Source organism: Monodon monoceros, unplaced genomic scaffold, assembly GCF_005190385.1.
Source record: "Monodon monoceros isolate NGI ecotype Baffin Bay Population unplaced genomic scaffold, NGI_Narwhal_1 Super_Scaffold_21, whole genome shotgun sequence".
NCBI lineage: Eukaryota > Metazoa > Chordata > Mammalia > Artiodactyla > Monodontidae > Monodon > Monodon monoceros.
This window is the reverse complement of record NW_021703778.1, coordinates 162,887,579-162,897,322: the sequence shown is the minus strand read 5'-3', so window position 1 is coordinate 162,897,322 and position 9,744 is coordinate 162,887,579. Positions and strand designations below refer to the sequence as shown.

The 9,744-nt window shown below is 43.5% G+C and overlaps 1 protein-coding gene and 1 pseudogene across 4 annotated transcripts in view; both read right to left on the bottom strand.

The window, feature by feature from the left end:
• GOLGA5 (golgin A5) overlaps positions 1 to 575 on the bottom strand; it is a 41,026-nt gene extending 40,451 nt beyond the window's left edge. For all 4 annotated transcript variants that reach the window (XR_003796014.1, XM_029238972.1, XM_029238973.1 and 1 more), the window contains exon 1: positions 424 to 575. The gene's annotated coding sequence lies outside the window, so the exon portion shown is untranslated. The remainder of the gene's footprint in view (positions 1 to 423) is intronic.
• A 5,508-nt stretch (positions 576 to 6,083) lies between these two features.
• LOC114905038 lies at positions 6,084 to 8,307 on the bottom strand (annotated as a pseudogene).
• Between the last annotated feature and the right edge of the window lie 1,437 nt (positions 8,308 to 9,744).

Sequence of the window (9,744 nt, the reverse complement as noted above, 5' to 3'; positions counted from 1 at the left end):
ATGGGGATGGGGATGGGGATGGGGATGGGGATGGGGATGGGGATGGGTCGGCCGACGGCGGTGGCAGGGCCTGCACGAAGGCCAAGTGTCAACACAGAGGAAGGGAGGCTGGGGATCAGCTGGTCGGTCCCAGGGACTCTGTCGTCAATCCCAGGTGGACGAGTACAGACTCCCACTTCGCTCCCTACCCACTGCACTGAGCCTCCGGAGGGGGAAGAGCGGCCAAACCAGGCTGGGGTGGGGGAAGGAGAGAAGGGGAGGGCACTAAGCCACGTCCGTGGAGGCCCAAGGGGGCTCCCCTGCCCTGTTCCTGAGCCCCCGGCAGGGCGGAGAGAGCAGGGTCTCCGCTGAGGGGATGCCGTCCCCGCCTCTAAGGCCGTTAAGGCCCCAAGGGGACCCCTCGGCCTCCCGCGGCCACCTCACCTGAGGACTCTGGAGCGGCTGCACCGCGGCCTGGTCACCCTCCCAGGCCGCCCGTCCTCAGCAGCCGGCCAGGAGAGGGTCCAGGTTGAGCAAACCTGTCCCTCGATCGGCCACGGCTCAGTTACTCTTCCGGGAGACGTGGAAGAGCGGCGAGGACCCCAAAACAGAGTGGCTTCCGAGCTGCCTGAGCGGGCGGGAGCCTAGAGCAGCCACCTGGAGGCGGCTCAGGCACCACCGCCGCCCGCTGCGGGGCCCTTGCGCCTGGCCACTCCCTTTTTCCGCCTGTGGCGAGCAAGGGCGGGGGCAGGGCGTGCGTACGTGTGACGTAGCTCGCCTCCCTAGGACCGCGGCCCGCACGCGGCCGACACAACATTGGAGGCCTCGCCCATCTGGGGGCGTGCCCCACAGCGGCCCACGTGGGTGGCAGGGGCGGTGCCCTGCCGGAAGGAATTGGAGGCCCGAGACACAGGTGGAGCGGCCGGCGTTTACCTTTCCCCATTCTTCCTCCGCTCGCCTAGTTTTACGAATGAGGATGTTGAGGCCCATCCTCAACTGGGGATGAGAGTACAGAAAACAAGAACTAGTGGCAGAGACATATTAAAGAAACCACTGAATGAACAAGACAATTTCAGAGCTTTACCAGAGCTGTAAATACAAGATAATAGGGAGAAGTGACTGGAGGTGAAGGAAGCGCTTTAAATGATGTGGACAGGGAAGGTCTCTCTCTGAGGAGGTGACATCTGAGCTGAGACCCAAATGATGGAAAAGGCCAGTAACGGGCTTTCCATACAGCTGTACTGTAGTTATGCATACAGTTCACTGAATATTTGAAATAAGTCTAAAATCCACATTTAATAATTCAACAAATACTCAGCACCTACTTTGTGTACAGGGTTGACTTAATTTGGCCCTAATGACAAGCCTACAACGTAGTCCCAAGGACCCTAGAGGTTAAGTAACTTGTCTAAGATCATGTGCCCTAGTAAGGAGTCCATATTCCTCCAAAGCTTGAGCCGTTAGACTCAACGTTTTATTGTCTCCAAATTAAATATTGGGAGTAATTACAGATCCTTCTTTTCTTCCTCTCAAGTAAGGTTTAGCCCAGTCCACTGAGCAGAAGAACTTTCGGCAGCACCAGGAAATAGTAATAGTAATAATGATAATAATAGCCTCCAATAGTTATTGTGTACTTACTAAGTGCAGTATACTGTGTTAAGCACTGGACGTGCTTCACCTCATTTAATTCTCAAAACAGCCATAAGGAAGGTACTGTTATTATCCTGTGGTAGGTGGCATTGTTGTTGCCAGCTATTAAGTGATTCCTCCTGTTAAGGATGTAAAAAATTAAGAAACAGAAACCTAAATTAAATAGAGTCAGGAGACCAGAAGGGAGAGCTCTCTCACCCAAAAAGTAGAAAGACCCCTTTTCTCTCCTAGCAACAAATCAGCCAATGAAAAGCTGTGGACACTTTTTTTAGTATAGCCCTTCCAACCCCTTTCCCTTTCTATTACAGCATTCTCCTTCCCTTGCTGTGTGGGGACTTACATGTGGCTCACCATGGTGGCAGACCCCAAATTGCAATTCTCTGCTGATTCCAAATAAACCCATCTTTGCTGGAGAAATACCTGGCAGCCTAGTTGTTTCAGGTCAGCAAGGATTATACATCATCACCTGTTGCCTTGTGACTGCAACACATCCTGTAGGAAGAGTGTCCTTTCCAGCCTTACTGATGTCAGGCTTGATCACGTGACTTGCTTTGGCCAATAGAATGTGAATAGAAGTGTCTTTCACCACATCTGAGCAATAGTGTTAAGAGCCATTATGCATTCCTACCAACGCTCTTAATCTTTTCCCTCTCTCATGAGAATGGCCTGTCCCAGATGGAGCTGCTCCCTCAGCCTGGGTCCTGGAAGGAAAGAGATGTGAAGCAACCCACGCCTGACAAGTCACGTGAGTGCAAAAGAAACCTTTGCTTTTAGAGATTTGTAATTGTTTCTTATGCAGCCTTACCTAATGAAATCTAATACATACCCCATTTAACAGATGGAGACACTGAGATTCAGAGAGGTTTAGCTACCTTCCCAAGGTCACACAGGAAGTAGGTAATACATCTGGGATCCCAACCTACATCAGTGTGACTCCAGAAACAATATTGTTAATCAGTGAAGGGATGAGAATGAAAGAAGTTGAAGCAGAGCCAGATCTCCCATATGAAAAAAAAAAAAAAAAGGCAGTGGGCAGACTACCCCAATGTTTCAAGAATTCCCATGTACACTCCCTGAGAGAGTCAGCATATAGAGACATACTACCCAGAAGTCATCGGGGCTAGGCTGGATTAGCCAGAAAAACAACACAGCCAACAGAAAGAGGTTACAACTTTGCCTTGTACAAGACACATGCAAAATACTAACCACAAAAGAAAAGATTGAAATCTGGACTTTGTTAAAATTAAGAATATCTTTTCATCAAAAACGACAACAACAACAACAACCACCACAGCAACATTAAAGCTTGCAAGGCTTTCATTAAGCGAAAGGCAAGCCAAAGATTGGTAGATAATATTTACAATACATACATCTGACAGAGGATTTATATATAGAATATATAAAGCTCTCCAACAAATCAATAAAAAAATATCAATCAACCCAACAAAAATAGACTAATGTATAAGCATTTCACAAGAGAAAATATCCAATGGGCCAAAGCACAGGAAAAAGTATTCAACACTATTAGTCATCAGAGAAATACAAATTAAAATCGCAATGAAATACCTTTACACATCCACCAGAATTGCTAAAATGTAAAAAGATGAAAAATGCCAAGTAATGATGAGTTTGTGGAGCTGCTAGGACACTTGTGCATTTTTGACACAACTGTAAGTGATAGAACCACTTTGGAAAACTTGGGCTCTGTCTTTAAAGTTAAACATAGGCCTACTCTATGGCCCAGTATAGGGCTACCCTATGAGTCAGCAGTTCCACTCAAGAGAAATGGAGGTGAAGTGTCCATCAAAAGACATGTACAATGAAAAACAAATGACTATACATGCAGCAACATGGATGAATCAGACTTACTTGAATTAAAGAAATATTGTTGAGTTCAAAGAAGCTAGTCCCAGGGGCGGGGGAGGGTTGGATTGGGGGTTTGGGACGAGCAGATGCAAACTATTATACATAGAATGGATAAACAACAAGGTCCTATTATATAGCACGGGGAACTATATTTAATATCATGTAATAAACCATAATGGAAAAGAACATGAAAAAGAATATATATATGTATAACTGAATCACTTTTCTGTACATGAGAAACTAATATAACATTGTAAATCAACTATACTTCAATTTAAAAAAAAGAAGCCTGTCTCAAAAGACCACATACTGTATAATTCCATTAATATGAAGGACAAGAACAGGTGAATCTAATCTGTGATTATAGAAGTTATAATAGTAGTTACCTTTGGGGGCCAGATATTGACTAGGAGTGGTCAAGATGGAGGCTCCTAGAGGGCTGATAATGTTCTATATCTTGAATTTGGTGTTGATTATGGGTATGGATACATATGTAAGAGTTTATAAACTCTGTACTTAACAACTGTTAACTTTATTTCATGTATGTTATATCTCAATGAAAACAATTTAAAAAAATACACATACCCTCTGAGAAGGTAATTTTACTTTTAGGAAATTATCCTACAGATATACTCACACATAGACAAAGTTATTAAGCATTGCTTATAATAGCAAATATTGGAAACAAGTTAAATGTTCATTGATTTAAAAATCTTGGTACATTCATCCAATGAAGTACTATGCAGGTGTTTAAAAGAAACAGAAGCTCTTATGCAAGGATACGAAAAGAGCTCCAAGATCTTAACAATATCTGATGTTTTAAAAAACCAAAAATTAAAAAATGGTGTTTGTAATATGCTATCATTTGTGTACAAATATCTTTGATGAGTAGAGTCTATCTCTTGAGGGACACTTTCTTTCCCTCCTTGGAGAATTCAGCTGGGCAACAGGAGTAAGAGGGAGGTTTATTCTTCAATGAATCCTTTTTTGTATGTATCCTCTGAACTCTGTACCATAAGAATCTATTATTTTTCAAAAGTTAATAATATAAAAAAACTTTTTTAACTTTGAACGCCCTTGGAGACTGAATGCATTCCTCATGTCTTCACAGCCCTTCCTCTCAGATAGCCTGACACCCTTCATTTACGTCACCTGCCCAGCTCTGCAGGCTTTCCCTAGGAATTTTGTGATCTTCTTTGGAAGATGCCTGTGTTTCTTCAGCTCCGGGTTTCTGTGATTCTACTCCTTGCTGAACAGCTCTGACGAATGAAATTGTGAACCTCTTTGTGCACTTTTAGCTTCCGGCAGCAGGAGGCACTCTATGCTTAAAAATATATACGTACGCCTGTATGTTTGTATGTATGTATATTACATCTGGACTGACAAGTAAAATGAGTATTGCTGGATCGTTTTGTTTATAGAGCACAGAATGTAATATTTCCATGAATCAACGCTGGGTGACGCCCAGGAATTTCATATTCCCATACCTGTTTGGGAGTTCCTCCAGATTGACAGACCATTTCTGGTGTTTTCCATGTCACCTGGAATGCTAAGCTGCTCCCAGAGATGAGTCCCTCTGCCACTGCAGCCCTGATGAAACCTCCTAGGCCCCCATTCACCCCACATCCTCAGCCTGTCATTGCCCCTGCTCAGAGGCCTCCAACCCCCATACGACCCAACATTGGCAGCAGGGCTGGGTGGGGAAGAGGCTTTGTGCTGTCCTGGAAAAAGCAGATGCCTGAGAGTCAACAAACATCACATGCCTTGCTTTGGCATCATAGGCAATTCCATTTCTCTCTCAGGGCCTCCGTTTCCTCACCTGTAAAATGGGTGGTTAGTGGTTTTTAAGGTGTATGTGAGTGATTGTTATACTGTGGGCTTCTTTCTTTAAAGGAAATCTTTATGTCTATGCCCCGTATATAAAATGCATCTAAGTCAAGCAGTCCTGATTGAAGAGTGTGGAGGAAGAGGGAGGGGGGCAGGGAAGAACGTATGCAGAGCCCCTCCCAGTCTTTCCCCGTGCCCTACCAAGAAGCTCTTGATATAGCTACTAGGGAGTTTAAAATGTCTTTGCACTCTTTGCACCCTGTACTGGGTTTGTTTTGTTTTGTTTTGCCGGGGGTGAGCCACAGGCTTGCGGGACCCTAGTTCCCTGACCAGGGATTGAACCTGGCCAGGCAGTGAAAGCTCTCCAAGTCCCAACCACTGGAAGTTCCCCGGGGTGTTCTTTAAGAGCCTCACTATGAGATTCTGGGATCCTGTGGAAGGCCAGTCCAGCTTGGGTGCAGGGAATTGACCTACATCTTATCTTCTTTGTGCCATGGACCCTTTTGCAGAATTGTGTGTGTGTGTGTGTGTGTGTGTGTGTCTTAACAAGTTCATCATTTAATAAGTCTGAATTCATTTTCACCACATGGTATTGTAAAGGGTCATCTGTTGAAACATTGTAACAGATCATAGTTTTAAAAAGTCATAGATATCCTGAGTTCTGTATAAACTAGTGGTAGTAAGTTAGTTCCTTTGTTTTGACTTACAAGCCTCAATTTCACTGTAGAATAAAGAATGTAGACCAAAGAAAGCATAATTGGTCACTCATAAAGAACAGTATTGTTTCTTTAATTTGAAGCTTTCTGAATGAACGGGTTCAGGCCTGATGTAATGGTACAAAGGTTATTTAATGAATAGGCTCTATGGAAATTGTACAAAATGTTATTAACTTTAATCATTAATAGCTTAAGAAGTAACTATGTTACTAATCGCTATTCAAACTCAAAAACCTGTTTTTGAATCCCCAGGAAGGCAGCATGTGTACACAACCAAGCCACCTTATACTTAGAGGAGTGTCAATACGTATTTCAACAGAAACTTTGGCTTTAGGAAAGAGTTAACAAACATTTAAAATAACGACTCTGGGTCTTCCCTGGTGGCGCAGTGGTTAAGAATCCACCTGCCAATGCAGGGGACATGGGTTCGTCCGGGAAGACCCCACATGCTGCAGAGCAACTAAGCCTGTGCACCACAACTACTGAGCCTGCGCTCTAGAGCCCGCGAGTCACAACTACTAAGCCCGTGTACCACAACTTCTGAAGCCCGTGTGCCTAGAGCCCATGAACCACAACAAAGAGTAGCCCCTGCTCCCCCAACTAGAGAAAGCCCACGTGCAACAAGGAGGACCCAACGCAGCCAAAAATAAATAAATAAAATAAATAAATTTATTTTAAAAAATAAAGTAAAATAAAGTAATGGCTTTAATCATCATTTTAAGTATATGGTAGGGGAAAGTGTGCTTTGATTAAATATACATCATACCAGTGATGCTGGCAAGGTTGAAAGTTACTAGTTTGTACATGACAAGACAGTAAGAGAAAAAAGCAATCCTTTGAAACAAAGTTTTAAAAATATATGTTCACAGTGGTTTGTATCAACAGTATGCATTTTATGACAAAAACTTGTACAGATTGAGCACCCTAGGGCTCTCCTTATATCCTAAAGAAAACAAATTTGCATTATTCTTGGGTTGTACCGAATTTAAAATAGATCAATTGCATACTTACACCCTAGACAGGATAAACTGTCCTGGGGTGTACTGCTTTAATACCATCATTAAAATTGTTTGCAAAGAAAACCCAGAGAATTAAAAAACAAAACAAAACATTTTTTTTCTTGGGAGTGGAGAGTCTTTTATTTGCTGTTATAATTAGCAAATATCATTCATTAAGTCAAAAATGGAAGGAGCATGCCCACAAACACTGTTTGAGCAAAGCTGACCAATATACATTACGATTTAAAAAGTGAAGATCGTATACTATATGTTACAAGTCCCAATTAAGCAGTGTCAAAATGACACCTGTTTCTTTGCTTGCTTTGTGATCATACCCCTTGGAGGTGTTAAAGGGGCTCCTGGCATTCTGCTTCTTTTTCTCTGCAGGCTTTAAAATCTGAAAAGAACAAATTAGTGCTTTGTCCACACTCAGCATGGCACCTCCATTGTCAAACTCTCCACAATAATCAGTTGTAGAAGACAGAGTGACCAACTGCCTCTCTGCAAAAAATTCATACCATTTTCAACCACCTGACGGGCTCTACACATAAGATCCAAATTATGCTGATGGAGAAATTTGGCAACCACTTCAGCACCAAATGTGAAGGACAACTCCTCTGTCATTTTCACCCCAGCCTAAGACATCTTTACCTGGGTCAGACCACAAAAGATCACAAAGAAGACCTTGATCTGGTATATCAGTTGGCCGCACAGCTCTCGGAATCTGCTCCATAGATTGAAGACCTGGGGACAAACTTCCATGACAGCAGAATGTTTTCTCATCCACAACGGCTGCTAACAGTAAACAGTTAAAGCAGTCTATGAAAGTTTTCCATAGTGTAATGTTGTATCTTCTTTTACATTCATCATAAAAATCCATACATGCTATTGATACTGACATACTCGTGGTTTCCTCTGAGAAGAAAAAAATTCTTGGGATGTTTGATTTTCTTTAGCCAATAAGAGGCAGATATTCTCCAAAGACTGCTTCTCCCTGTCCCCAAGAAATAGATAATTGCTTTCTGGTGGGAAACCACCATACTCCAAAAGTCGAAGCAAATCATAGTATTACCTGTGGGTATCACCACTATTTTTAGCGGTGCTTCAAGTTCTCGTAGGATGGGCTGACTGAGAAAGATCTCTTGGGGCTTTAAGCACAGTTCTCTGATTTCATTGTCTTGTAGCTGGACATTCTTGCCTAGCTTGGACCCTCTAACTTCCAACAGCCATTGGATGAGGCTGTTGATGTTGAGTTTATTTGTATCTGCCATCGCTGTCCCACTGCCCACCCTCCCGTAGGTGTGGCCTTGCACCCAGGATCCACATCTCCTTTCCCACAGCCAAGAGCACAGAGGCGGCCCCGGCGGTGGTAGCAGAAACTGTTGGTGGGTCCCCCCTAACCGCCCGCACCCCCTGCTTCCTCTTTCTCTCCCCACTGGAACCATGAGGCAGAATTGTGTTTTTGAACCATAAAATAATATGCACAGTATGACAAAAGAAATTATAGTGGGAATATTGAAATACAGTTATCAAAATATTTTAAAATTATATGATTCAATAATCTATATACTTTTAAAATTAACACATCAAATAACAGTGTGTAAAATGAAACCTGGGGGATTTCCCTGGAGATCCACTGGTTAAGACTCTGCACTTCCAATATAGGGGGCACAGTTCCATCCCTGGTAAGGGAACTAAGATCCCACATGCCGCCAGGCAGGGCCAAAAAAAATAAAATAAAATAAAATGAAACCCAGCCTCCCTACTGTGGCCCACAAGGCCCTGCAGGATCTGGCTCAGGCTGCCCTCGCCAGCTGCATCTGGAACTGCTGTCCCTCAGACTCACAGTGTCCAGTCATCCCACCCTCAAGAACATTGGCCTTGATGTTCCCACTGCCTTGGAAATTTCCCCTCCACACATTCCCCACCCCATCATCACCCACAATTCCCAATTCACACGGACAGTCCCTTCCCATCATTCACGTCTTGGTATAAAATTCTCCCGCTCTGGAAGTTTCCCTGGCCACCCTGGGTCCACTAGGTCCTGTCCTGCTCCGCACGATACCTCATTCTTTTCCTTTATAATATTTATAATTATACAATTTTATTTTGTGTAATTATAATTTGTGCAATTATAATTATGCAAATTTATAATAATCTGTAGAATGTACTTTTATTTGTTTATTTACTTAGTGTGCTTCTCCCCTCCATGAAGGCATAGGCCACATCTGTCCTTCTCTTGTGTACCTAGCACCTAGGACAGGGCTTACTACTTGGTAGGTGCATACATATTTTGTTAAATGAATGAATGCAGTGGTCCCACCCTGTGGATTAGAGAAGCTGGTTCCACGAGATAGGTAGGTACCTCAGAAAGAATCTATTGCATATGTAGGCATCCAGCACAATACCTGGCACACAACAGGTGCATAACAAATGGTAGGTATGATTTTTATGTCTCTCTGAGTTTCCCCCTGCATGACCTTCTGCTTATTCTTCTCCATCCATAATCCACATCCTAAGTCTAGTTCCATCCAAAATGAAGGCATGGGTCTTGCCATGGACCTCCTGGACCCCTCCCATCCAGCCTGCCTAACCCACAAGGCCAATCTACCTCTTTCCTCCCAAAACTCACCTCAAGTAGTTCCCCTACTTGGTTTTCAAGGACCCCAGAAGCATGGGGGTGGAACATTCTACTGAAATGCTGGAGA